This window comes from Triticum urartu, chromosome 3 (genome assembly GCF_003073215.2).
Source record: "Triticum urartu cultivar G1812 chromosome 3, Tu2.1, whole genome shotgun sequence".
In the NCBI taxonomy this organism is placed as follows: Eukaryota; Viridiplantae; Streptophyta; class Magnoliopsida; order Poales; family Poaceae; genus Triticum; species Triticum urartu.
The window spans coordinates 689,001,251-689,026,821 of NC_053024.1; the positions used below are offsets into that span (position 1 = coordinate 689,001,251).

General features: G+C 47.9%; 1 pseudogene; it reads left to right on the forward strand.

The window, feature by feature from the left end:
- The first annotated feature begins 624 nt into the window (after nt 1-624).
- LOC125549169 lies at nt 625-2,073 on the forward strand (annotated as a pseudogene).
- The last annotated feature ends 23,498 nt before the right edge of the window (nt 2,074-25,571 follow it).

Here is a 25,571-nt window from a genome sequence, read left to right on the forward strand (position 1 = left end):
CTGAATGTTTTTCTTCTGCGTCACAGCAATTATTGATTTAAAATTCTATATAATGGTATGCTTTGGGGTAGCTACAAGCTCTTGATTTTTTTGCCCGGAACTTGCTCGAATATTGGCTCCGCGAATTGTTTCTACCATTCGAGTATCTGAGAACAGAGTATGATGCATTATGGCATTGCCCATTGATTTGTAACAGCAATTTTAGCAGCCAGGATTGAGGACTAGGTGGTCATTAGATGCTAATCAAGGTGGGTTTTTTTTTCATATTTGGAACCATAAACAATCATTAGCTTTGAATGTATTGGTTAGTGGTGAGATTCTGATATCTTTACCTGAATTTAAGAAGAATGTTTCCTTTTGCATATTCTCTGATGAATTGAAGAAGAATAAGGGTGCTGATGTGATTTTTTTTTTTGGTGGTTTAGTGTACCGGTACCCACACTGAAATTTGTAACGGCGTGCTCATTTGATGTTATAGTGGTGGAGATCTTTTGATGGGCTGGCTGGCTATACTATTTACTGCCTTGGTTCTCTTCAAGAGTTTTCTTGGTTTGAATTTTGATTGTCATCCATCTGTATGAAAATCCAGGTCACTATAACCAGGAGCACTAGCTTTCTCAAGCAATGGTTCATTTCAAGAACAGATACATGGTGATGGAGGTCTTCATCGACGTGAGCAGAGGAGAGGGTGATCCAATCATCCTCACCCAGTTCAACATAACCAAAGTTATCAGAGACAACATCCAGCTCAACTTTGGGGAGTGTGGCCTCGCTGCATCTCTTTGATCATTGCAAGGTGCTAATAACTTATAAATCATCTTTAATTCCCCCAGGCAGCATGATATATTCCTGTAATGTGCTCCCAGTTTATTTTAGACTTTATAAGCACTTCTGAGCTCCGGTCATATGCAGTGAAGTATGTAAATCCTCTGACGAAGCTTTGCGTAATCCAAGTGTCGCGTGAAGATCACCAAAAAGTTTGGGCTGCTATCACAATGGTGAGGAGCATTGGGTAGATCCCTGCAGTGTCGTTCAACCTCTTGGATGTGAGTGGTGAGTGGATAATACATGATGGAACCACATCAGTTTATTTCCTTTTTCTTTTACACTTGGTTTGATGCACTATGAGCTTCGTAGTTGAATTCAGTAACTGATCTAATTGTGTTCACTGTGGTCTTAATGTGTTATGACTTGGTGCCTGAGTGGCTGAATTACACTTGCATCCAACCCTTGTTGGCCCAAGACGTAGCACTTTCCGGGTTAATCCATTTGCACGGACGAGAACTGAAGTGCAATTTTCCTTTTTCTCAAAAGGAGTGTTATTTAATTATGATAATGCCAAACGAATCGGCTTACAAAAAATAAAAGGAAATAAGTCGAGGTCATCCACATAGGACATGCCTCACAACAGCATCCCCAAAACCTACCAACACGCAGAAGTGCAAATGGTGTGCTAGGAAATCTGTTAGGCTTGTTGGGCCGTAGGGTGTTACAAATTATTGAATGCAATGTCATATCTTCACAAGCTGATATGCTCATCTCTTTATCAAATTGGTCAACAGTTCTTTTTAGTTTCGACTTCTTAATAAAACATATTCCTTTTTATGTCTGATTCAAGTACAATATAGCTTTTCAGTGTAAGGTGAAGTTCTGTTAGCAATCACAGCAACGTCTTTCTGATTCCTTTACACGCGTCTATGTTGTTGAGTTTGTTAAAACTGCTTTTCTCACCAAGAATCCAGATTAGTTCTGAGTGTTTTCAGTGCACAAACTTTGGCTGATAATGTTTCTCCACATATAGTTTGATGATTATCCTCATATTGTTTGGCATTTTGACCCAACTGCACTTGTTATTTTGCTGAGCCCCTAATAGAATGAAATGCTTGCAAGGCCATGTGCCAGACCAGCGCAACTTCATTTCCAGGAAGTATCAGGGCCTGCAAGAAAGCCGCGTTGGAGTGTGAAGAAGCGAAGTTTGAGCAGTACAAGCTGGCTGCTGGTGATAGTATCACGCCGAAGATCATCGAGTCCGTGCAGAGTTGCTTTGGCAAACTTAAGGGGCTAGATAGTTAGTGAAGATGGAAGTTTGTTTCGCCCGCCATTATTCTTGTTTTCAGAGACTCGAGGCATATCAATTCTCTGGAGAACTTACAGATGTACAGTGAGGAATTGTGCCTCTGTACCCGCTGTTCAATGGCTCACCACCCAATGGTCTAGGTTCCAACTAACATGGCTACCAACTAATGTTCTCTGGCTGCTGTTGCATTACACCAAGAAGTTAGTTCATGAAATTGTTGGCTCTAGTCTCCAGGTTGGTCTCAGTTCATGTTCATTTTGAACAACTTTATTTCTGGTTTGACTCGATCAACTAAAAGAAGAACATTAAAGACTAGCACATATATCTAACTTACTAGGTAAATGCATATTGAAGGTTCTCAAGAAAATGCAAGTCATTATCAATCCGTGCTTACTATTTGTAAGTTGCTTGAAAATGGCAACTTGCATCAGTTGATTTTGGGAGATTTTTTTTACAATCTCCACATCAACAAACCAACAAGACGGTATTGAGATGGAACATATGTGCACTATGCGCAACGAAAACAATTTCATGGTATTATTTTGAAGACAAGTATCGTGTGTATTTCGTGGCAATATTCATGATTTGGGGATTTTGTGGAGGCAAGGATGTAGAAGATTTAGGCATGAGATTTCATACATTGGAGGTTCTACCCAGGTTTAGCCCCCCTGTTCTAAGGGTAATACCCTACTCCTGCTCTCTTGTGCGAGCCAAAGGATTTGTCTAGCCTATAGACTTGAGTGAACATGTCTATGTCTCATGCCCTTCTCACCTTGTATACTACGGTGAAAAGGTGGAGTTAAAAGAGTTGTTACAGGCCATGATGCATTATGATGGCAGTTACTAGTGAATTTACCATAAGAGCCGTCTTGACGGTATCGCGGGTAACGTTCACCTAGATTGATCACATCTTGATCCGGTAGGATGCTTGCGGTTTTTACCTGGACGGGCTTCATGCTATTCGACTTCTTCTGATGACTGGGGCCGTTAGTCATGTAGGGCCAAATCCTTGTCATGTCCCTATCTTGGGGGAAGGGGAAGGGGGCAATAGTCCCCAGGTCCTTCAAGGTCGCTCGGATGGCGCTAAGGGCATGTACAATGGTGACATATGGATACAGATGCTTCATGATAAAAAATAGTTTGAGGCACCTACATTTATTTTTTCTTTCCAATGCAAGCTACCACTAGTGGACCTCATTAAGAAATAGAAAATAAAGACTCTAGTACACATGCATCTCTCACTCTAACATTTTCAACTTTTGACACCGGACCACACTTTTTCTCTCTAAGCACCCGTCTCCTGTAGAGGATCTCACTTCCGTATCTGAACCTACTTTATACCTGATATCCGATCCTACATGGCATACGAGCATCACCGTTGGGCTATGCATTGTACATGCCCTAACTCCTCAAACGAGGAAGGTTTCCTGTTGGGGATATTACTGCTGGGCGTAAACCGGCCTATCTGGGCCGGGTCAACTTCATCAGTAGTTTCAGAGTGATAAAGCCCAAGAAGGCAGATGAGGGCCTAAGGCCCGTAGCCGGTTCAAGACTTGTAGCTATAAACCGGGATTTGTATATAAACTTGTACTGTAAGTTAGGAATAAGGAGAGACCAACCCGGAATACGAATATCGACCGGTGTTAGGACTCTGTGAGCCGACGGGTGTCACCCGTGTATATAAGGGGACGACCCGGCGGCGGTTCAAAGATAGACAACAACTCGAGACATAGGCGAAGCTTGTTTGCTCCCTAGTCATCGAAACCCCATCAATTCCATCACAACTAGACGTAGACTTTTACCTTCATCGAAGGGGCCGAACTAGTATAAACTCTCTTGCGTCCCTGTGTCCGCTTTAACCCCTTCAAGCTAACCAGTCGCGATGGCTCCACGACTAAGTCCTTTCTCTAGGACATCTGCCGTGACAAAGGCACGACAGTTGGCGCCCACCGTGGAGCTATCGCATGATGGTTTCCGGTTCTTGGAGGGCCGCTTTGAAGGACTCGAGGGCTACGCTGTAGGCCGGATGACTAAGAGTCGTCACGGCAAGTTCTACATCGACGACGCAGGCTGGGGCCCCGAGGCCGGCTCAATTGAGTATGGGTATCGGGTCCCCTTTGGTGGCATTCACGTTTTCATTAGCAAGATCGGTGAACCGGGCCCTGAGCCGTACATCTGCACCGACCTCGTCGAGACGGCTCAGCGTGCGCGATCCGCCCGGGTTAAACCGGCCATGAAGCGTGCCTTCGTGGGAGTCATCCATGGAGGAAGTTATGAGGATGGATCGGAATCTCGCGGTGATACCATCGTTTGTTCCGATGACGAGTCATCGACCGGAGAAACCGAATCTCTTTATCAGCTACAAGACGGCCGGATTGGGGCTGTTCCGATGGCGACAGTATTCCGGACCCCTCTGATCTGCCCAACCGGGTTGGAATATTCATGACTGGCACACAAGCAGCGCTTCATTCTTCGACCGTTGCGGCAACAACCTCCGGTTCAGCAGCGGCGACGGCTGCCGGGGCAGGAGGCCCTGTGCGCCCGCCGGCTCAAGTTCTATCAGAGCTATTTGATGCATTGGCTGTGCTTATGACGGAGGCTAATCCGGCGGATCAGGGCGTTCACAACGCCGAGATTGCAAAAGTGAAGGAACAGATCACCCAGGCCAAGGCAGATCTGGCAGCTGAGGACACCAGGATGGCCACGGAGCGGGCCGCTTTAGATGCACAAGCCTATAGGCTCATGTTGGACCAGAGTGCGTCGCAGGAAGTCATGAGGAGGAAGTACCGATCCCGTTTGCCTCCGGTTTTTGAGGCCAGAGACCTTTTCAACACTCCAGGAGTAGGAACCGGCAATCCGCTGGAGGGAAACCGGGCGGAAGCTCCCGGGACCGGTGCACCGGTTCAACCTCGTCAGATGGACCCGCCTCGTCAAAACACCGTTATACCTCAGGCTGTTTTAACACCTCCGGGTCACTACTCCAACCCGATGGACAATCTCGTTGCCGCTGCTGCACGGCTGGAGGCCATTCCAATTGAAGGTGATTCGCCGCAGGCAGTAGAGACGCGACGGGTCAAGGAGCTTTTGAGGACAGCTTTGGTCCAATAGGAAGCATACTCGTACAGCCGCGACCGGATCCACTCGACCCCCCGTCCAAGCCGGAGCTATAGCAGACATATGGATGAACCGGCAGTGTCGAGTAACGAACGACGTGGAGCACCCCGTGGCAACAACCCGACGGGTGGTGCTGATAACGCTCAGGAAGTGGTGAACCGGGCCCGAGCGCGCAGGGAGTCCGAGTTAGCCACACAGCATCAGGCTCGGCAGCTCACGCCGGTTCGCCCAACTATCTCGATCGAACCTGGTGTTACTTCTAGTTCTTTGGGGGTGCCTTGCCTTATCCCCGCTTTACGCAATGTGCGCCTGCCCAAGGATTTCAAGGGCCCGCGCAAGGTACCAAATTACACGGCGGATCAGCCTCCAGAGACATGGGTGGAGAGCTATGAGATGGCCATGGAGATGCTTGATGTGGATAACGCGGCGTGTGCGAAATACTTCACCATGATGCTTGAAGGAATGACCCGTACTTGGTTAAAAAGCTTGCCGGCTAATTCTATCAGTTCATGGGCCCAATTACGAGCCCGGTTTATCAGCAATTTCAAGGATACATGTAAACAGCCTATGTCGATAGTGGACTTAGCTGCATGCGTCCAGGAGGAAGGAGAATCAATGACTCATTGGGTGCGCCGGGTTTCACAAGTGTTGCACTCATCAGACCGCATCAACGCTGACACCGCAGTATTAACCCTAGAAGGCAACTGCCGGTTTGGGCCCCTGAAGCTGAAGTTGGGACGGATGAAGCGTCATTGCACTGACATGGGGACCCTCATGGCCGCTTTGGTGAAATATGCTGATTCTGATAGTACCAAGGATCCCGAATCTGATGATGACAAGACAGGGAAGGGAAAGAGGAACAGCAACTCCAAAGGTCAACAGCATCATTGGGCAGGCAATGGTGGTGGAGGCAAGCGTAAAGCGGATGGTAACATGGACTTTGTGGCTAATACCAACGCACAGGACAATGGCCAGCGATGCAAGGGTAAACCGAAAAATCGTAATGGGGCACCCAACCCTAACCCAGACCGCCTAAACTATCTGCTAAGCCAGCCCTATCCAAGACATGGGACGAAGGAGGCGCCAGCAAACCACCTTTGGAAGGATTGCTTTATTATGCAGGAGTTCAAGAATTCTAATAATTTCCGGTATGATCATGAATCTGGCGGTGGCTCAGGATCCAGGCCGGGTTACGGTGGAGGAAGTTCCGGTTCAGGATTTAATGGTAATCCGGGCGGACATAATGGTCAAAATAGTCAGAACAACCAGGGTGGTTACAACCAACAGCAGCAATAGTCAGGTTACCAGAGCAACCCAAAGCAGTTGAGTAGTGGGCAGTACCATGTCTTCACCACTAGCTTGGACAAGCGAGACCGGAAGGTTCAGAGGCGGGCGGTCAACTCTGTTGAACCGGCCATACCCCGTTATCTACGTTGGTCTGAACAGCCAATCATATGGAGCAGAGAGGATCACCCTCCCCAGGTCGATAATCCGGGTCAGTTGGCTCTGGTGGTGGCGCCTCAGGTGGGAGGTTACAAGTTCACCAAGGTGCTCATGGATGGAGGTAGCAGCATTAATATCTTGTACTATGAGACCTTCCGTCGTATGGGACTGACAGATAAAAATCTTAAACCGTCTAATACGGTGTTCCACGGTGTAGTACCTGACAGATTAGCATATCCTATTGGTAAGATAGCTCTGGAAGTGGCCTTTGGGGATGATCATGATTCCAGGTCGGAGACATTGATGTTTGAAGTGGTGAAAATCCAAAGTCCATATCACGCCCTATTTGGGCGACCGGCCTATGCCAAGTTTATGGCACGGCCCTGTTATGTGTATTTGCAGCTCAAGATGCCGGGTCACAAGGGGACAATAACGGTTCACGGAAGCCGCAAAATCGCTTTGGATTGCGAGGAAGGTGATGCGGCCTATGCAGAGTCGGTTTGTGCCATCGAGGAGCTGAAGTATTATAAGGACAATGTTGATCCGGCGGACATGACTCCATTAAAGAAGCCAACTACGGAGCATGATCCGGCCCTGAAGTTCAAATCGGCAGCACAAACTAAGCTTGTTGACTTTGTACCTGGCGATTCGTCCAAGCAGTTCAGCATCAGTGCTAATTTGGATCCGAAATAGGAAAGCGCGCTCATCGAGTTCATCCGTGAGAATCAGGACATTTTTGCATGGAAGCCCTCTGACATGCCAGGTGTACCGAGGCAACTCGCTGAGCACACCCTTAATGTGGATTCTAAATACAAACCGGTGAAACAGTTCCTCCGCTGGTTTAACGAAGAAAGACGCAAGGCAATTGGAGAAGAGGTAGCCAGGCTCTTAGCAGCTGGTTTTATTGTTGAGGTTTTTCACCCTGAGTGGCTTGCCAATCCGGTGCCGGTCCTTAAGAAAAACGGCACCTGGCGCATGTGTGTGGATTACACAGATCTTAATAAAGCTTGTCCAGCAGATCCTTTTGCCCTCCCCCGTATTGATCAAATTATTGATGCTACGGCGGGTTGTGAGCGTTTAAGTTTTTTGGATGCATATTCTGGCTATCATCAGATCAAAATGGCAGTTAAGGACCAGGAGAAAACGGCACTCGTAACTCCCTTTGGAGCCTTCTGCTATGTGCCTATGCCCTTTGGGCTCAAGAGTGCCCAGGCAACTTATCAACGTTGTGTGCAAAATTGTCTACACAAACAGATTGGCCGTAATGTACATGCCTACGTGGATGATATCGTGGTTAAATCCAGGGAGAAGGAGACTCTGATTGGTGATTTAAAGGAAACTTTTGATAACCTGAGGACATACAAGATGATGCTTAATCCGGACAAATGCGTCTTTGGTGTACCGGCGGGCAAGTTATTAGGCTTCCTGGTGTCCAATAGGGGAATTGAGGCTAATCCGGAGAAGATCGCAGCCATCACCTCCCTGGCTAAACCGAAGTGTATCAATGATGTTCAACGCCTGGCAGGCCGGGTTGCCGCGTTAAGCCGGTTTATCAGTCGTCTTGGTGAGAAGGCAATCCCTTTGTATCAGATGTTGAAGAAGACAGATCAGTTTGTATGGAGTTCTGCTGCTGATGAAGCATTTGAGGACTTAAAGTGGCAATTGGCCAATCCGCCTGTGCTCGCCGCTCCCATTGACAAGGAGCCGTTACTGCTATATGTTGCTGCTAATGCTCGGGCGGTCAGCGTGGCTATTGTGGTGGAGCGAAAGGAGGCAGGTAAGGAGCATCCGGTTCAACGTCCGGTCTATTATATCAGTGAGGTGCTCATTGAGCCCAAGCAAAGGTATCCGCATTGGCAAAAGCTGGTGTATGGAGTTTTTATGGCAAGCCGGAAGCTTAAACAATACTTCCAAGGGCATCCAATTACGGTGGTCAGTTCTGCTCCTTTGGGGGATATCATCCAGAACCGGGAAGCAACTGGCCGGATTGCCAAGTGGGCTATAGAGCTTGGGCCGCACGATTTGAAGTATGTGCCTCAGACGGCGATTAAGTCTCAAGCACTGGTTGATTTTATCAATGATTGGACGGAAATGCAAGCACCTGAAGAAAAGCCGGATCACACATATTGGACCATCCATTTTGACAGATCCAGGCAATTGGAAGGTTCGGGGGCTAGAGTCGTATTAACTTCCCCACGAGGTGATAAGTTTTGTTATGTTCTCCGCTTAATGTTCCCTTGTACTAACAATGCAACTGAGTATGAAGCCTTGCTCCATGGTCTCCGGATGGCTAAGGAGATGAATCTAGGTCGAGTTAAGTGCTTCGGTGACTCGGACCTCGTGGCTCAGCAAGTGTCTGGCACTTGGGACTCTAAGGATCCACTCATGGCGGCATATCGTCGTGAGGTGGATATTGTTGCAGGTCATTTCAAAGGATATCAGGTGGACCATGTGGACCGGCGGAAAAATGAAGCAGCGGACGCTTTAAGCCGGCTAGGCTCTCAGCGCAAACCGGTTCCGCCCAATGTTTTTCTGGATGTGCTGCACAACCCGTCGGTCAAGATCCCTGGTGAAGCGGATTTGGCTATTCCTGATCCGGAGGCTCAATTGGTGGCAGCTCTTCATGTTATTCCGGATTGGACGCTTCCCTACCTGGTGTACAAGAATCGGGGCGAGTTACCAGAGGATGAGACTCTGGCCAGACAGATAATCCGGCGATCCAAGTCCATGACTATTATCAACGGCAAGTTGCATCATTGCAGTGTGTCAGGAGCATTTCAATGCTGTGTGTCTCCTGAAGAAGGCCGTGTTTTGCGTGAGATCCACGCAGGAGATTGTGGTCACCACGCCGGTTCAAAATCTCTGGTGGCTAAAGCGTTTCGCCATGGCTTCTATTGGTTAACTGCTCATGCTGATGCAGAGGATCTGGTCAGACGATGTGATGGTTGCCAAAAGTTCTCGAGACGTGCTCATGTACCAGCTCAAGAATTGAGAATGATTCCAATTACTTGGCCGTTTGCGACTTGGGGGCTGGATATGGTTGGCCTTTCAAAAGGTCCAAAGATAAGAAGACCCACCTCCTGGTGGCGGTTAACAAGTTTACAAAGTGGGTGGAGGCAGAAGCTGTTAGCAAGTGTGATGCGGCCACGGCGGTTTAGTTCATTAAAAAAGTGATTTTCCGGTTTGGCTTTCCACACAGTATCATCACAGATAATGGTACCAATTTGTCCAAAGGTGCCATGAAGGAGTTCTGTGAACGGGAGCACATCCGGCTCGACGTTTCATCAGTGGCACACCCACAGTCCAATGGTCAAGCAGAAAGAGCTAATCAAGAGATCTTGAAAGGCATCAAGCCCCGGCTCATGGTTCCTTTGCAGAGAACGCCGGGTTGTTGGGTAGAAGAATTACCATCTGTGTTATGGAGCATCAATACAACACCCAACAGGTCAACAGGATACACACCGTTCTTCATGGTTTATGGAGCGGAGGCGGTTCTCCCCAGTGATATCCGTCATGATTCACCTCGTGTGACGACTTATATTGAAGCGGACAACAAGACAACACGGCAAGATGCTTTGGACCGGTTGGATGAAGAGCGTGACATAGCAGCCGCCCGATCGGCGATTTACCAACAGGATCTTCGTCGTTATCACAATCGCCGAGTCAGAACCAGAACCTTCCAGGAAGGAGATTTGGTGCTTCGGCTCATCCAAGATCAGACTGATATGCATAAGTATCCCCACCTTGGGAGGGGCCTTTCGTGGTCAGCAAGAATCTGCACAACGGGTCATACTATCTGATCGATATTCGAGAGCATAAGGACTCACGTACATCAGAGGAGGAGACCAACAGGCCGTGGAACATAGCTCATCTTTGGCCTTATTATACCTGAGCATTGGTTCTACTTATGTACATATTACAACGATGTATATATTATGATTAAATATAATAAACCGGAACCTCAGCTAAAGCGGGGTATCTGTTCTTTTACATCATGTGTGGTTACACGGAGTTGTTCTAAAGCGGCCTCCGGTTTACCCCTTGAGTTCGCTTTTTAAAAGCATCATGTTATATCACTTGGAGGTTTGGTCGTGTTCGAACCAATACCATACCTCTTGATAGGCGAGAGCCACCAGATCACTTGGGGACTTGGTCACGTCTGAACCAGTCATGCCTCTTGATCGGCCTAAGGCCACAGAATCACTTGAGGGCTTGGTCGAACCCGAACCATTGCCATGCCACTTGGTCGGCATAAATGCCACGGTTTCATTTGGGGACCTGGCTGACTAGAACCATAGTTACACCTAACGGGAGCTTGGTCGTGTTCGGCCATGGTAACGCCATTTGATCAGCTCAAATAAACCTTTTTTGCAAACGGTTTTGTCATTGCTTTTGCTTCGCACTTTTCTTTGCAAGATACTTTTTTTCTTTTTTATTGCGCTTTTTTTAAACCGACAAAGTTTTCAACCAATCAATTGACGGAACACAGTTCACGTCAATTCGGAGACTATTTGCCCGGTTTGATCCTTGTTGTTAACATCCTCTTATGGAGTAACACGGTGTTTATTATAACCCGACATGGTTTACATGGTAAACCAGCGTCATATATATACAGGGGCTGTTATCTCCTCCAACAGTGTGGGTTTGCAAAACTCCGCTTCAAGATTGGCCAAGCCAACTTCACGCTCAACGATGGCAGGTATTATGTATCTCAAAAATTTGGTCATATACTTAATTTTTTTGGATGTTTTGACTTCATATATGCAGACATCATATTCCGCCTGACGGTACAACCACGGTGGCACTTGAGGAGTTTCTTATTGCAGAAAGTGCTTTGGAAAGTTCATCATCACAGGAAGAATAGATTATGCATGAAGGCATATCAACATCAAAAGTATCATCTAGCCTATTACAAGGCAACACAGTGCCCAAAATAATATCATTGTTTTTCGCAAAGGAGATGCAGTTTTAAAACCGGCTTCCGGTTCAAGCTTGGTCACCAGCCTGGCCTGATGGTTGTGGGTCATCCTGCGCCGCTTCAGCCTCCGTTTCTCTACCCAGTGGCTGGAAATCAACAGTTGTCCAGTCGATTCCCATTAATGCTTGAAAAACAACTTCATCATGGATCAGCAATGACGGGTCAATATCGGGAGCGTAAGTATGCTTACGGATTGGAGGGATCAGATTTTCCGATTCATGGATTGGTGCAGCTATTCGCTTGTTCTGATTGTCATATTGGGCTTGATAATGAGACAAGTCTGCTTCTTCAGCCAATTGACAAGCTAGCGGACGTACCTCCCGGTTTATTGCTCGCAGATCCGCTTCACCAAACTCTGACCCGTCTTCCTTCAAGCTGGGATAGCCCTGAGCCGCTTCAATATGATCAAAATCCGGCACCCAGGCTTTTGCCCGGATGAAGGCATTGATCGCACCGGTTCGAGCAGCAGATTTCTTCAGCTCTTCAACCCGGGCAGGAAGCACCGACAGTTTCATCAGAGTGTCTTGAATCAAAGTGGGCGCCGGTTTGTTATGGGATGCGGTACAGATGATCCGTTGGGCACCAATATACAATTGTTCAACCAATGTATAGGCGGCTTTCAGTTTCTTCCGCACATCTGACCCCAAGTGACCAATGCGTGTCCCTGAAATACCATAAAGGGTTAATAAACCGGCAACTCTGTAAGAAGGCAGAGCCAATTCAGAAGACAAACTGGCTTACCAAAGATAGCAGTAGTCATGGCATGCACGTGCCGCTTTATGCTGGTCAGTTCATCCGCCACTGGTTTTAGTGCAGCCTCGGCATCCTCTACTCGTTTGATTAAAGCGGACTTTTCAGTGGCCCAATCCGCCCGCTTCTTCTTGAAGCTCTCCTTAAGCTGTTCCATGGCGCTTAAAGCGTTGGCTAATTCCTCTTTTGCTTTGGAGGTTTCAGCTTGTTGGGTTTTCAGGTTTTCTTGGAGATCGGCGACTTGGCTTTCTTTCGTCTTCAGCTCCGCCTGCATGCAGACAGTTATATGCTTCAACAAAACGGTACAAGGATTGAAGTACCAACCACATAACAAGTTACGCACTTAGCACTTGGGGGCCAATGCATATTCGATCTTCATCTTTCAATTGCTTACAAAGTCCCAAGATCAATACAAGTATTCAACTTGGCACTTGGGGGCTAATGGCTATTTGCTCATATATATATTCTGATGCGGCAATCTCAATTACTTAAAGTACCGGTTTAACTACGCTAAGTTGAACCGGCCCTTGGGGGCTACATCGGCGAATTTCAAAGTATTAAGATTTATGTTAGTAAGTCCCGGTTTGAAAGAAGATTACAAACCGGCCCTTGGGGGCTAGGAGAGTCAGCAAGTATTGAAGCATACAAGCAGGAAAGAGCATATGGAAGTTACCTCGTATTTATCCTTCATCATATTAACCAGACTGGCTTCATAGTCACGGCTGGTGTCGTGGTTTTATCACGGTAGATGTCCTAGAGAAAGGACTTAGTCGTGGAGCCATCGCAACGGGTTAGCTTGAAGGGGTTAAAGCGGACACAAGGACGCAAGAGAGTTTATACTAGTTCGGCCCCTTCGATGAAGGTAAAGCCTACGTCTAGTTGTGATGGAATTGATGGGTGTTTCGATGACTAGGGAGCAAACAAGCTTCGCCTATGTCTCGAGTTGTTGTTTGTTGTCCCTTGAACTGCCGCGAGGTCGTCCCCTTATATACATGGGTGACGCCCGTCGGTTTACAGAGTCCCAACACCGGCTCATAGATGTGTCCGGTTTGGTCTCTACTTATTCCTAACTTACAATACAAGTTACATATTGACGCCGGTTTACGGCTACAGGCTCTCAACCGATTATGGGTCTTGAGCCCTCATCTACCTTCATGGGCTTTAACATACTTAACTACTGATGAAGTTAATCCGGCCCAGATAGGCCGGTTTACGCCCAGTAGTAATATCCCCAACATTAGGCCCCAGATTGATTTGAACAGGTTCATGTCAATCCTTAGCAAAAACTTCATCTTCAACATCTTCTTGTAGTTTGGTGAACCGCCGTGATGTCATCTTCTCTGATTGCTGTAAACCGGCGTGACGTCATCTGTCATAAAGAAACTATCCATGATACCTTCTTGTTTAATAGATCTGCGATAATCGAGGCGACAACTCTGTTTCCAAACTTGCGGCCCCTTGATTTTTGCGCCTGACCCATGTCCCTTGCTTTATAAATAGGACCGAAGGGTCATTTCTTTTTCCCCTTCGTGCCCTTCTGCTTCATCTTCCTTGCGTCGCCCAGCTTCGGAGCTCCGCCGCCGCCGTCGACCTCTGCACCAACTTTGGCCGCTGCATCACCCTGAGCGTACCAGAGCACCGCGGCGACCTTCCGCTTCTTCCTCAGCTCCGGTAAGTCTTCTATCCTTTTCATCATAGATCTGTTCTAGGGTTTCCATGTTCTCTAGCATTCATCGCTTGCTTCTTGTTCATATGATAGATCCTTAGACGAGTCTGTGAATCTTCGCTCTGTGTAGCAGTAGTTTTTATCCTCCGTTTTCACTTTCGCATATTAAGACCATAGATCTTATCCGTACCTTCGCTTATTAATTCGGCACTGCTCCTTTTGGGCCTTGAATATTTATCTCCTTTATAAACATGTTCCAGATCCAAAGCTGTAGTATAATCTTGTGAAATCTGTTTTTGTGTACTTACTCATCTGCAGTCTTGACTGTTCAATGCTTAGACCAGGCGGTTTAACTTTGTAGAAAAAATTGGCAAACCGGTATATACCATTAGTCCCCTTATTGAACCGCCAGATGTTGGTTGCTTCATGAAACTCTGGTTCAGATAGTTCTGTCTCCGGTTTAACAGTGCCCATACCAACGTACTTTGATCAAATGCATTTTTGAACTGGGAACTTCTACCTTGTAGATTCCATCATGGACAAGCAAGTATACGAGTGCAATTGGGTTCCTTCTCGCGTCACAGAGGATCAACTGGACGATTTAGTCCTGATTGGCGCCTTAGGCAGCAAAGATACTATCCATTGGAGGGCTCCTGGCAAAGAATGCCCTCCCACACCTCAAGAAGGAGAGGTTGTTGTTTTCTTAGATCACTTAGCCCGGGGCTTTAAGCCGCCCGGTTCTAAATTTTACCGGGATGTTTTAGCCGATTTCCAACTCCATCCGCAAGACACTGGCCCCAACTCTGTTACAAATATGTGCCACTTCCAAGTGCTCTGTGAGGTGTTCTTTCAAGAGGAGCCCATAGTGGAATTGTTCAGAGATCTTTTCCATCTAAACCACCGTACTGAGTTTGCTGATGGCTCTAATACGGAGTTGGGTGGCATGGCGATTCAGAAAAGGAAAGAGGTCACATACCCTCACGCCAAGCTGCACAGTCGCCCCAAGGAGTGGAATCAGACATGGTTCTACTGCAAAGACACCTCCCCTGCTGGTGAGAATCCCTTGCCTGGCTTTCGTCCGGAGCGGCTCAGCAATACACACCCTTTTCCTCAAAGATTGACTGCCCAGGAGAGAAGCAAATATGCTCCCCAGCTGTCAAAGCTCAGAGCCTTTATGGCCAACGGTTTAACAGGGGTTGATCTTGCTCGCTGTTGGATATCATGGAGCATACTGCCCCTTAGTCAGCGCTCCGGTTTGATGTGCGAGTATACTGACAGTGTTGATGACCCACTGCGACATTCAAAACTCCAGCTCTCCGGTGAAGAAATCACAGAGGCTGTGCATAAGATACTGAATGAACCAGAACACGTCTGCGCTAAAACCGGCCTGCTTCCCTTCTGTGACACCAACAAACCGCCAGCTGCAAGACTTTGATTTTTCTCTTTGCTGAATCTGTTATTGATATGTCTGGTCATTGTTTTTAATATCAGTGTCTGCATAATCAGGGCGATGATTCGTTTTGGAGCAAAAAACTGCCGCAGGAGAAACCAGAAAAACCAGACAAACCGGAAAGAGCAACCCGGCAAAAGACTGAAGCTGTGAAGAAGACTGCCCACAGGAAAAGAACCACTGCATCTTCTAATCCGGCCCCTGATGATGAGGTGGATAATCCGGACTTTGAGGTAGAGCTTGACTCACTTGGTTTATTTTTCATGCGTCTTATTGATGATGATATTTGTCAGGATGATGCCGAAGCCAGCCACGCGGATGTTGCAGAGGTAATTATTCTCTCTTCCGATTCAGAAACTTTGCCTTCACAAAAAATCCGTCAGGAAAACCGGAAAGTTAAATTTTCTCATCCTCTTGCTTATTTGGATCCTAAACTTCTTATGAAGACCCAACAACACGAAGCTCGCCGCACCACCCGGCACAGCGGCCAGGTAGTTACCTCCGCCGGTTTACCGAACAGTCCGGTTCGGAAACGCCATTCCGAGGTCTCTAATTTTCTTATCAGTGCTTGTCCTAAAGCGGGCTGCTTTCGTCAACCTCTTAATCCGTCTGACTCCGATTACCAGGTTACTTCCCACTCATCTTCTGGCGAGTCATCGGCTACTCAGCTCCCACCGCTCAAAACGGTGCTTGGGTAAGCTATACTTATTGTGATGTTTGCAGTACATTGCCTTAGAACATATGCTGTATTCAATTTTGTTATTCTTCTCAGGGCCAAACCTAGGCCAAGCAAGAAGGCCCGCCTGGACAAAGCGGCCGAAGAAGATGTCATTCTTGAACCAGGCAAGACACCCAATCTTGAAGCGGCTATTCCTGAGGATATTCCCAACGATCCACCACAGCCAGATGATGATCTTATTGCTGAAGAGAGACCTACTGATACCTCAGGTCCTATCCATCAGCCCACAGGTTCCATCCGGATTGAAAGCTCCACCGGTCCAGCAAAACCTACTGACAAGCCAACAGCTCCAGTGCAAACCGGCGGTACCAAGGATGATGAGGTTGTCATTACTGGCACTGGCCATACTGAGCCAAGCAATCCTGTCGCTTTATCCAAACATTCTGCCAAGGAAGAATTTGCTGCTTTTGGCAAAGGCAAGTGGAACGCTGATCTGACGACTTACGCTGCTCTGAACGCCCAAGATATCCATTCCGGCTATCTGAACCGGCTGTATACCAGCCGTGACTACGAAGCCGGTCTGGTTAATATGATGAAAGATAAATATGAGGTAACTTCCATATGCTCCTTCCTGCTTGTATGCTTCCATTCTTGCTGACTCTCCTAGCCCCCAAGGGCCGGTTTGAAATATTCTTTCAAACCGGGACTTAATAATATAAATCTTGATGCTTTTAAATTTGCTGATGTAGCCCCCAAGGGCCGGTTCAACTTAACGTAGTTAAACCGGTACTTTAAGTAATTGAAACTACCGCATCAGAATATATATGATCAAATAGCCATTAGCCCCCAAGTGCCAAGTTGAATGCTTGTATTGATCTTGGGACTTTGTAAACAATTGAAAGATGAAGATCGAGTATGCATTAGCCCCCAAGTGCTAAGCGCATAACTTGTTATGTGGTTGGTACTTGAATCCTTCTACCGATTTGTTGAAACATATATCTGTATGCCTGCAGGCGGAGCTGAAGACGAAAGAAAACCAAGTCATCGATCTTCAAGAAAACCTGAAAACCCAACAGGCTGAAACCTCCAAAGCAAAAGAGGAATTGACCAGTGCTTTAAGCGCCATGGAACAACTTAAGGAGAACTTCAAGAAGAAACGGGCGGATTGGGCCACTGAAAAGTCCGCTTTGATCAAACGAGCAGAGGATGCCGAGGCTGCACTAAAACCAGTGACGGATGAACTGACCAGCATAAAGCGGCACGTTCATGCTATGACCACTGCTATCTTTGGTAAGCCAGCTTGCCTTCTGAATTGGCTCTGCCTTCTTACAGAGTCGCCGGTTTATTAACCCTTTATGGTATTTCAGGGACACGCATTGGTCACTTGGGGTCAGATGTGCGGAAGAAATTGAAAGCTGCCTATACATTGGTTGAACAATTGTATACTGGTGCCCAGCGGATCATCTGTACCGCGTCTCATAACAAACCGGCGCCCACTTTGATTCAAGATACTCTGATGAAACTGTCAGTGCTTCCTGCCCGGGTTGAAGAGCTGAAGAAATCTGCTGCTCTTACTGGTGCAATCAATGCCTTAATTCGGGCAAAAGCCTGGGTGCCGGATTTTGATCCTATTGAAGCAGCTCAGGGCTATCCCAGCTTGAAGGAAGACGGGTCAGAATTTGGTGAAGCGGATTTGCGAGCAATAAACCGGGAGGTACGTCCGCTAGCTTGTCAACTGGCTAAGGAAGCAGACTTGTCTCATTATCAAGCCCAATATGACAGTCAGAACAAGCGAATGGCTGCACCAATCCATGAATCAGAAAATCTGATCCCTCCAATCCGTAAGAATACTTACGTTCCCGATATTGACCCGTCATTGCTGATCCATGATGAAGCTGTTTTTCAAGCATTAATGGGAATCGACTGGACAACTGTGGATTTCCAGCCACTGGGTAGAGAAATGGAAGCTGAAGCGGCGCAGGATGACCCACAACCATCAGGCCAGGCTGGTGGCCAAGCTTAAACCGGAAGCCGGTTTTAAAACTGCCTCTCCTTTGTGAAAAACAATTATGTTATTATGGGCACCATGTTGCCTTGTAATAGGCTAGCTGATACCTTTGATGTTGATATGCCTTCGTGCATAACTTGTTCTTTCTGTGGTAATGAACTTTCCAAAACACTTTCTGAAATAAGAAATTCGTCAAGTGCCACCGCGGTTGTACCATCAGGCGGAATATGATGTCTGTATATATGAAATCAAAACATCCAAAACAAAATTTTAAGTATATGATCAAATTTTTGAGATACATAATACCTGCCATCGTTGAGTGTGAAGTTGGCTTGGCCAACCTTGAAGCGGAGTTTTACAAACCCACACTGTTGGAGGAAATAACAGCTCCTGTATATATATATGACGCTGGTTACCATGTAAACCGTGCCGGGTTATGATAAACACCGTGTTACTCCATAAGAGGATGTTAACAACAAGGATCAAACCAGACATATAGTCTCCGGATTGACGTGAACTGTTCCATCAATTGATTGGTTAAAAAACTTTGTCGGTTTAAAAAACACAATGAAAAGCAAAAAAACCCCTTCAAAGAAAAGTGTGAAGCAAAAGCAATGACAAAAACGTTTGCCAAAAAAGATTTATTTAAGCTGATCAAATGGCGTTACCATGGCCAAACACGACCAAGCTCCCGTTAGGTGTAACTATGGTTCTAGTCAGCCAGGTCCCCAAGTGATTTTGTGGCATTTATGCCGACCAAATGGCGTGGTCATGGTTCGGGTTCGACCAAGCCCCCAAGTGATTCTGTGGCCTTAGGCCGATCAAGAGGCATGACTGGTTCAGACATGACCAAGTCCCCAAGTGATCTGGTGGCTCTCGCCTATCAAGAGGCATGGTATTGGTTCGGACACGACCAATCCTCCAAGTGATATAACACGATGCTTTTAGCAAAGCGAACTCAAGGGGTAAACCGGAGGCCGCTTTAGAGCAACTCCGTGTAACCTCACATGATGTAAAAGAACAGATACCCCGCTTTAGCTGAGGTTCCGGTTTATTATATTTAATCATAATATATACATTGTCGTAATATGTACATAAGTATAGCCAATGGCTCAGGTATAGTAAGGCCGAAGATGAGCTATATTCCACGGCCTGTTAGTCTCCTCCTCTGATGTACGTGAGTCCTTATGCTCTCGAATATCGATCAGATAGTACGACCCGTTGTGCAGATTCTTGCTGACCACGAAAGGCCCCTCCCAAGGTGGGGATAGCTTATGCATATCAGTCTGATCTTGGATGAGCCGAAGCACCAAATCTCCTTCCTGAAAGGCTCTGGTTCTGACCCGGCGACTGTGATAACGACGAAGATCCTGCTGGTAAATCGCCGATCGGGCAGCTGCGATGTCACGCTCTTCATCCAACCGGTCCAAAGCATCTTGCCGTGCTGTCTCATTGTCCGCTTCAATATAAGCCGTGACACGAGGTGAATAATGACGGATATCACTGGGGAGAACCGCCTCCGCTCCATAAACCATGAAGAACGGTGTGTATCCTGTTGATCTGTTGGGTGTTGTATTAATGCTCCATAACACAGATGGTAATTCTTCTACCCAACAACCCGGCGTTCTCTGCAAAGGAACCATGAGCCGGGGCTTGATGCCTCTCAAGATCTCTTGATTAGCTCTTTCTGCTTGACCATTGTACTGTGGATGTGCCATTGATGAAACGTCGAGCCGGATGTGCTCTCGTTCGCAGAACTCCTTCATAGCACCTTTGGACAAATTGGTACCATTATCTGTGATAATACTGTGCGGAAAGCCAAACCGGAAAATCACCTTTTTGATGAACTGAACCGCCGTGGCCGCATCACACTTGCTAACAGGTTCTGCCTCCACCCACCTTATAAACTTGTCAACCGCCACCAGGAGGTGGGTCTTCTTATCTTTGGACCTTTTGAAAGGCCCAACCATATCCAGCCCCCAAGTCGCAAACGGCCAAGTAATTGGAATCATTCTCAATTCTTGAGCCGGTACATGAGCACGTCTTGAAAACCTTTGGCAACCATCACATCGTCTGACCAGATCTTCCACATCAGCATGAGCAGTTAACCAATAGAAGCCATGGCGAAACGCTTTAGCCACCAGAGACTTTGAACCGGCGTGGTGACCACAATCTCCTTCGTGGATCTCACGCAAAATTTCACGGCCTTCTTTAGGAGACACGAAACATTGAAAAGCTCCTGATACACTGCAATGATGCAACTCGCCGTTGATGATAGCCATGGACTTGGATCGCCGGATTATCTGCCGGGCCAGAATCTCATCCTCTGGCAACTCGCCCCGGTTCTTGTACGCCAGGTAAGGAAGCGTCCAATCCGAAATAACATGAAGAACTGCCACCAATTGAGCCTCCGGATTAGGAATAGCCAAATCTTCTTCACCAGGGATCTTCACCGACGGGTTGTGCAGCACATCTAGAAAAACATTGGGCGGGACCGGTTTGCGCTGAGAGCCCAGCCGGCTTAAAGCGTCCGCCGCTTCATTTTTCTGCCGGTCCACGTGGTCCACCTGATAGCCTCTGAAATAACCTGCAACAATATCCACCTCACGACGATATGCTGCCATGAGTGGGTCCTTGGAATCCCAAGTGCCAAACACTTGCTGAGCCACAAGGTCCGAGTCACCGAAGCACTTAACTCGACTTAGATTCATCTCCTTAGCCATCCGGAGACCATGGAGCAAGGCTTCATACTCAGCTGCATTGTTAGTACAAGGGAACATTAAATGGAGAACATAACAAAACTTATCACCTCGTGGGGAAGTTAATACGACTCCAGCCCCCGAGCCTTCCAACTGCCTGGATCCGTCAAAATGGATGGTCCAATACGTATGATCCGGCTTTTCTTCAGGTGCTTGCATTTCTGTCCAATCATTGATGAAATCAACAAGTGCTTGAGACTTAACCGCTGTCCGAGGCACATACTTCAAACCATACGGCCCCAGCTCTATGGCCCACTTTGCAATCCGGCCAGTTGCTTCCCGATTCTGGATGATATCTTCCAAAGGAGCAGAACTGACTACCGTAATTGAGTGTCCTTGGAAATATTGTTTAAGCTTCCGGCTTGCCATAAAAATTCCATACACCAGCTTCTACCAATGCGGGTACCTTTGCTTGGACTCAATGAGCACCTCGCTGATATAATAGACCGGACGTTGAACCGGATGCTCCTTACCTGCCTCTTTTCGCTCCACCACAATAGCTACGCTGACCTCCCGAACATTAGCTGCCACATATAGCAGTAACGGCTCCTTGTCAACGGGAGCGGCGAGCACAGGCGGATTGGCCAATTGCCGCTTTAAGTCCTCAAATGCTTCATCAGCAACAGAACTCCAGATAAACTGATCCGTCTTTTTCAACATCTGATACAAAGGGATTGCCTTCTCACCCAGGCGACTGATAAACCGGCTTAGCGCAGCAATCCAGCCTGCCAGGCGTTGAACATCGTTGATACACTTCGGTTTAGCCAGGGAGGTGATAGCCGTGATCTTCTCCGGATTAGCCTCAATTCCCCTGTTGGACACTAGAAAACCCAATAGCTTGCCCGCCGGTACACCAAAGACACACTTGTCCGGATTAAGCATCATCTTGTATGTTCTTAGGTTATCAAAGGTTTCCTTCAAATCATCAACCAGAGTCTCCTTCTCCCTGGATTTAACCACGATATCATCCACGTAAGCATGTACATTACGGCCAATCTGCTTGTGAAGACAATTTTGTACACACCGTTGGTAAGTTGCCTGGGCACTCTTGAGCTCGAAGGGCATAGACACATAGCAGAAGGCTCCAAAGGGAGTTATAAATGTTGTCTTCTCCTGGTCCTTAACTGCCATTTTGATCTGATGATAGCCAGAATACGCATCCAAAAAACTTAAACACTCACAACCCGCTGTGGCATCAATAATTTGATCAATACGGGGGAGGGCAAAAGGATCTGCTGGACAAGCTTTATTAAGATCTGTGTAATCCACACACATGCGCCAGGTGCCGTTTTTCTTGAGGACCAGCACCGGATTGGCAAGCCACTCGGGGTGAAAAACTTCAACAATAAAGCCAGCTGCTAAGAGCCTGGCTACCTCTTCTCCAACCGCCTTGCGTCTTTCTTTGTTAAACCGGCGGAGGAACTGTTTCACCGGTTTATATTTAGGATCCACATTAAGTGTGTGCTCAGCGAGTTGCCTCGGTACACCTGGCATGTCGGAGGGCTTCCATGCAAAAATGTCCCGATTCTCACGGATGAACTCGATGAGCGCGCTTTCCTATTTCGGATCCAAGTTGGCACTGATGCTGAACTGCTTGGACGAATCGCCAGGTACGAAGTCAACAAGCTTAGTTTCTGCTGCCGATTTGAACTTCAGGGCCGGATCATGCTCCGTAGTTGGCTTCTTCAACGGAGTCATGTCCGCCGGATCAACATTGTCTTTATAGTACTTCAACTCCTCGGTGGCACAAACCGACTCTGCATAGGCCGCATCTCCTTCCTCGCATTCCAAAGCGATTTTGCTGCTTCCGTGAACTGTTATTGTCCCCTTGTGACCCGGCATCTTGAGCTGCAAATACACATAATAGGGCCGAGCCATAAACTTGGCGTATGCCGGTCGCCCAAACAGGGCATGATATGGACTTTGGATTTTCACCACTTCAAACGTCAATGTCTCCGACCTGGAATCATGATCATCCCCAAAGGCCACTTCGAGAGATGTCTTACCAACGGGATATGCTGATCTGCCAGGCACTACACCGTGGAATACTGTATTAGACGGTTTGAGATTCTTATCTATTAATCCCATACGACGGAAGGTCTCATAGTACAGGATGTTAATGCTGCTCTCTCCATCCATGAACACCTTGGTGAACTTATAACCTCCCACCCGAGGCACCACCACCAGAGCCAACTGACCCGGATTATCGACCTGGGGTGGGTGATCCTCTCTGCTCCATATGATCGGCTGTTCAGACCAACGTAGATAACGGGGTATGGCCGGTTCAACAGAGTTGACTGCCCGCCTCTGAACCTTCCGGTCTCGCTTGTCCAAGCTAGTGGTAAAGACATGGTACTGCCCACTACTCAACTGCTTTGGGTTGCTCTGGTAACCTGACTGTTGCTGCTGTTGGTTGTAACCACCCTGGTTGTTCTGACTAATTTGACCATTATGTCCGCCCGGATTACCATTAAATCCTGAACCGGAACTTCCTCCACCGTAACCCAGCCCGGACCCTGAGCCACCGCCAGATCCGTGATCATACCGGAAATTATTAGAATTCTTGAACTCCTGCATAATAAAGCAATCCTTCCAAAGGTGGTTTGCTGGCTCCTCCTTCGTCCCATGTCTTGGACAGGGCTGGCTTAGCAGATAGTTTAGGCGGTTTGGGTTAGGGTTGGGTGCTCCACTACGATTTTTCGGCCTACCCTTGCGTCGCTGGCCATTGTCCTGTGCGTTGGTATTAGCCACAAAATCCATGTTACCATCTGCTTTACGCTTGCCTCCTCCGCCATTGCCTAGCCAGTGATGCTGCTGACCTTTGGAGCTGCTGTTCTTCTTCCCTTTCCCTGTCTTGTCATCATCAGATTCGGGATCCTTGGTACTATCAGAATCAGCATATTTCACCAAAGCGGCCATGAGGGTCCCCATGTCGGTGCAATGACGCTTCATCCGTCCCAATTTCAACTTCAGGGGCCCAAACCGGCAGTTGCCTTCTAGGGTTAATACTGCGGTGTCGGCGTTGATGCGGTCTGACGAGTGCAACACTTGTGAAACCCGGCGCACCCAATGAGTCGTTGATTCTCCTTCCTCCTAGATGCATGCAGCTAAGTCCACTATCGACATAGGCTGTTTACAGGTATCCTTGAAATTGCTGATAAACCGGGCTCGTAATTGGGCCCATGAACTGATAGAATTAGCTGGCAAGCTTTTTAACCAAGTACGGGCCGTTCCTTCAAGCATCATGGTGAAGTATTTCGCACACGCCGTGTCATCCACATCAAGCATCTCCATGGCCATCTCATAGCTCTCCACCCATGTCTCTGGAGGTTGATCCGCCGTGTAATTTGGTACCTTGCGCGGGCCTTTGAAATCCTTGGGCAGGCGCACGTTGCGTAAAGCGGGGATAAGGCAAGGCACCCCCAAAGAACTAGAAATAACACCAGGTTCGATCGAGATGGTTGGACGAACCGGCGTGAGCTGCCGAGCCTGATGCTGTGCGGCTAACTCGGCCTCCCTGCGCGCTCGGGCCCGGTTCACCACTTCCTGAGCGTCATCAACACCACCCGTCGGGTTGTTGCCACGGGGTGCTCCACGTCGTTCATTACTCAACACTACTGGTTCATCCATATGTCTGCTATAGCTCCGGCTTGGACGGGGGGTCGAGTGGATCCGGTCGCGGCTGTACGAGTACGCTTCCTGTTGGGCCAAAGCTGTCCTCAGAAGTTCCTTGACCCGTCGCGTCTCTACTGCCTGCGGCGAGTAACCTTCAATTGGAATGGCCTCCAGCCGTGCAGCAGCGGCGACAAGATTGTCCATTGGATTGGAGTAGTGACCCGGAGGTGTTAAAGCATCCTGAGGTATAACGGTGTTTTGACGAGGCGGGTCCATCTAACGAGGCTGAACCGGTGCACCGGTCCCAGAGGCTTCTGCCCGGTTCCCCTCCAGCGGATTGCCGGCTCTTGGTCCTGGAGTGTTGAAAAGGTCTCTGGCCTCGAAAACCGGAGGTAAGCGGGATCGGTGCTTCCTCCTCATGACTTCATGCGACGCGCTCTGGTCCAACATAAGCCTGTAGGCCTGTGCGTATAAAGCGGCCCGCTCTGCGGCCATCCTGGTGTCCTCAGCCGCCAGATCCGTCTTGGCCTGGGTGATTTGTTCCTTTACCTTTGCAATCTCCGTATTGTGAACGTCCTGATCTGGCGGATTAACTTCCACCATGAGCACAGCCAACGCATCAAATAGTTCTGATAGAACCAGAGCCGGTGGGCGCACAGGGCCTCCTGCCCCGGCAGCCGTCGCCGCTGCTGAACCGGAGATCGTTGCCGCGGCTGTCGAAGAATGAAGCGCTGCTTGTGTTCAGGTCATGAATATTCCAACCCGGTTAGGCAGATCAGAGGGGTCCGGAATACTGTCGCCATCGGAATAGCTCTCAATCCGGCCATCTTGTAGCTGATAAAGAGATTCGGTTTCTCCGGTCGAAGATTCGTCACCGGAACAAACCGGAGAACAGCGTTTTAGTCATCTTGCCCATGAGGCACGGTTCGCAAGTACCAAGTGATTCATAATCAAGTGGTTCCAAAAGTCCATCAGTATGGAGTTTCTTCATGCGCTTTACACCGATATGACCTAAACGGCAGTGCCACAAAT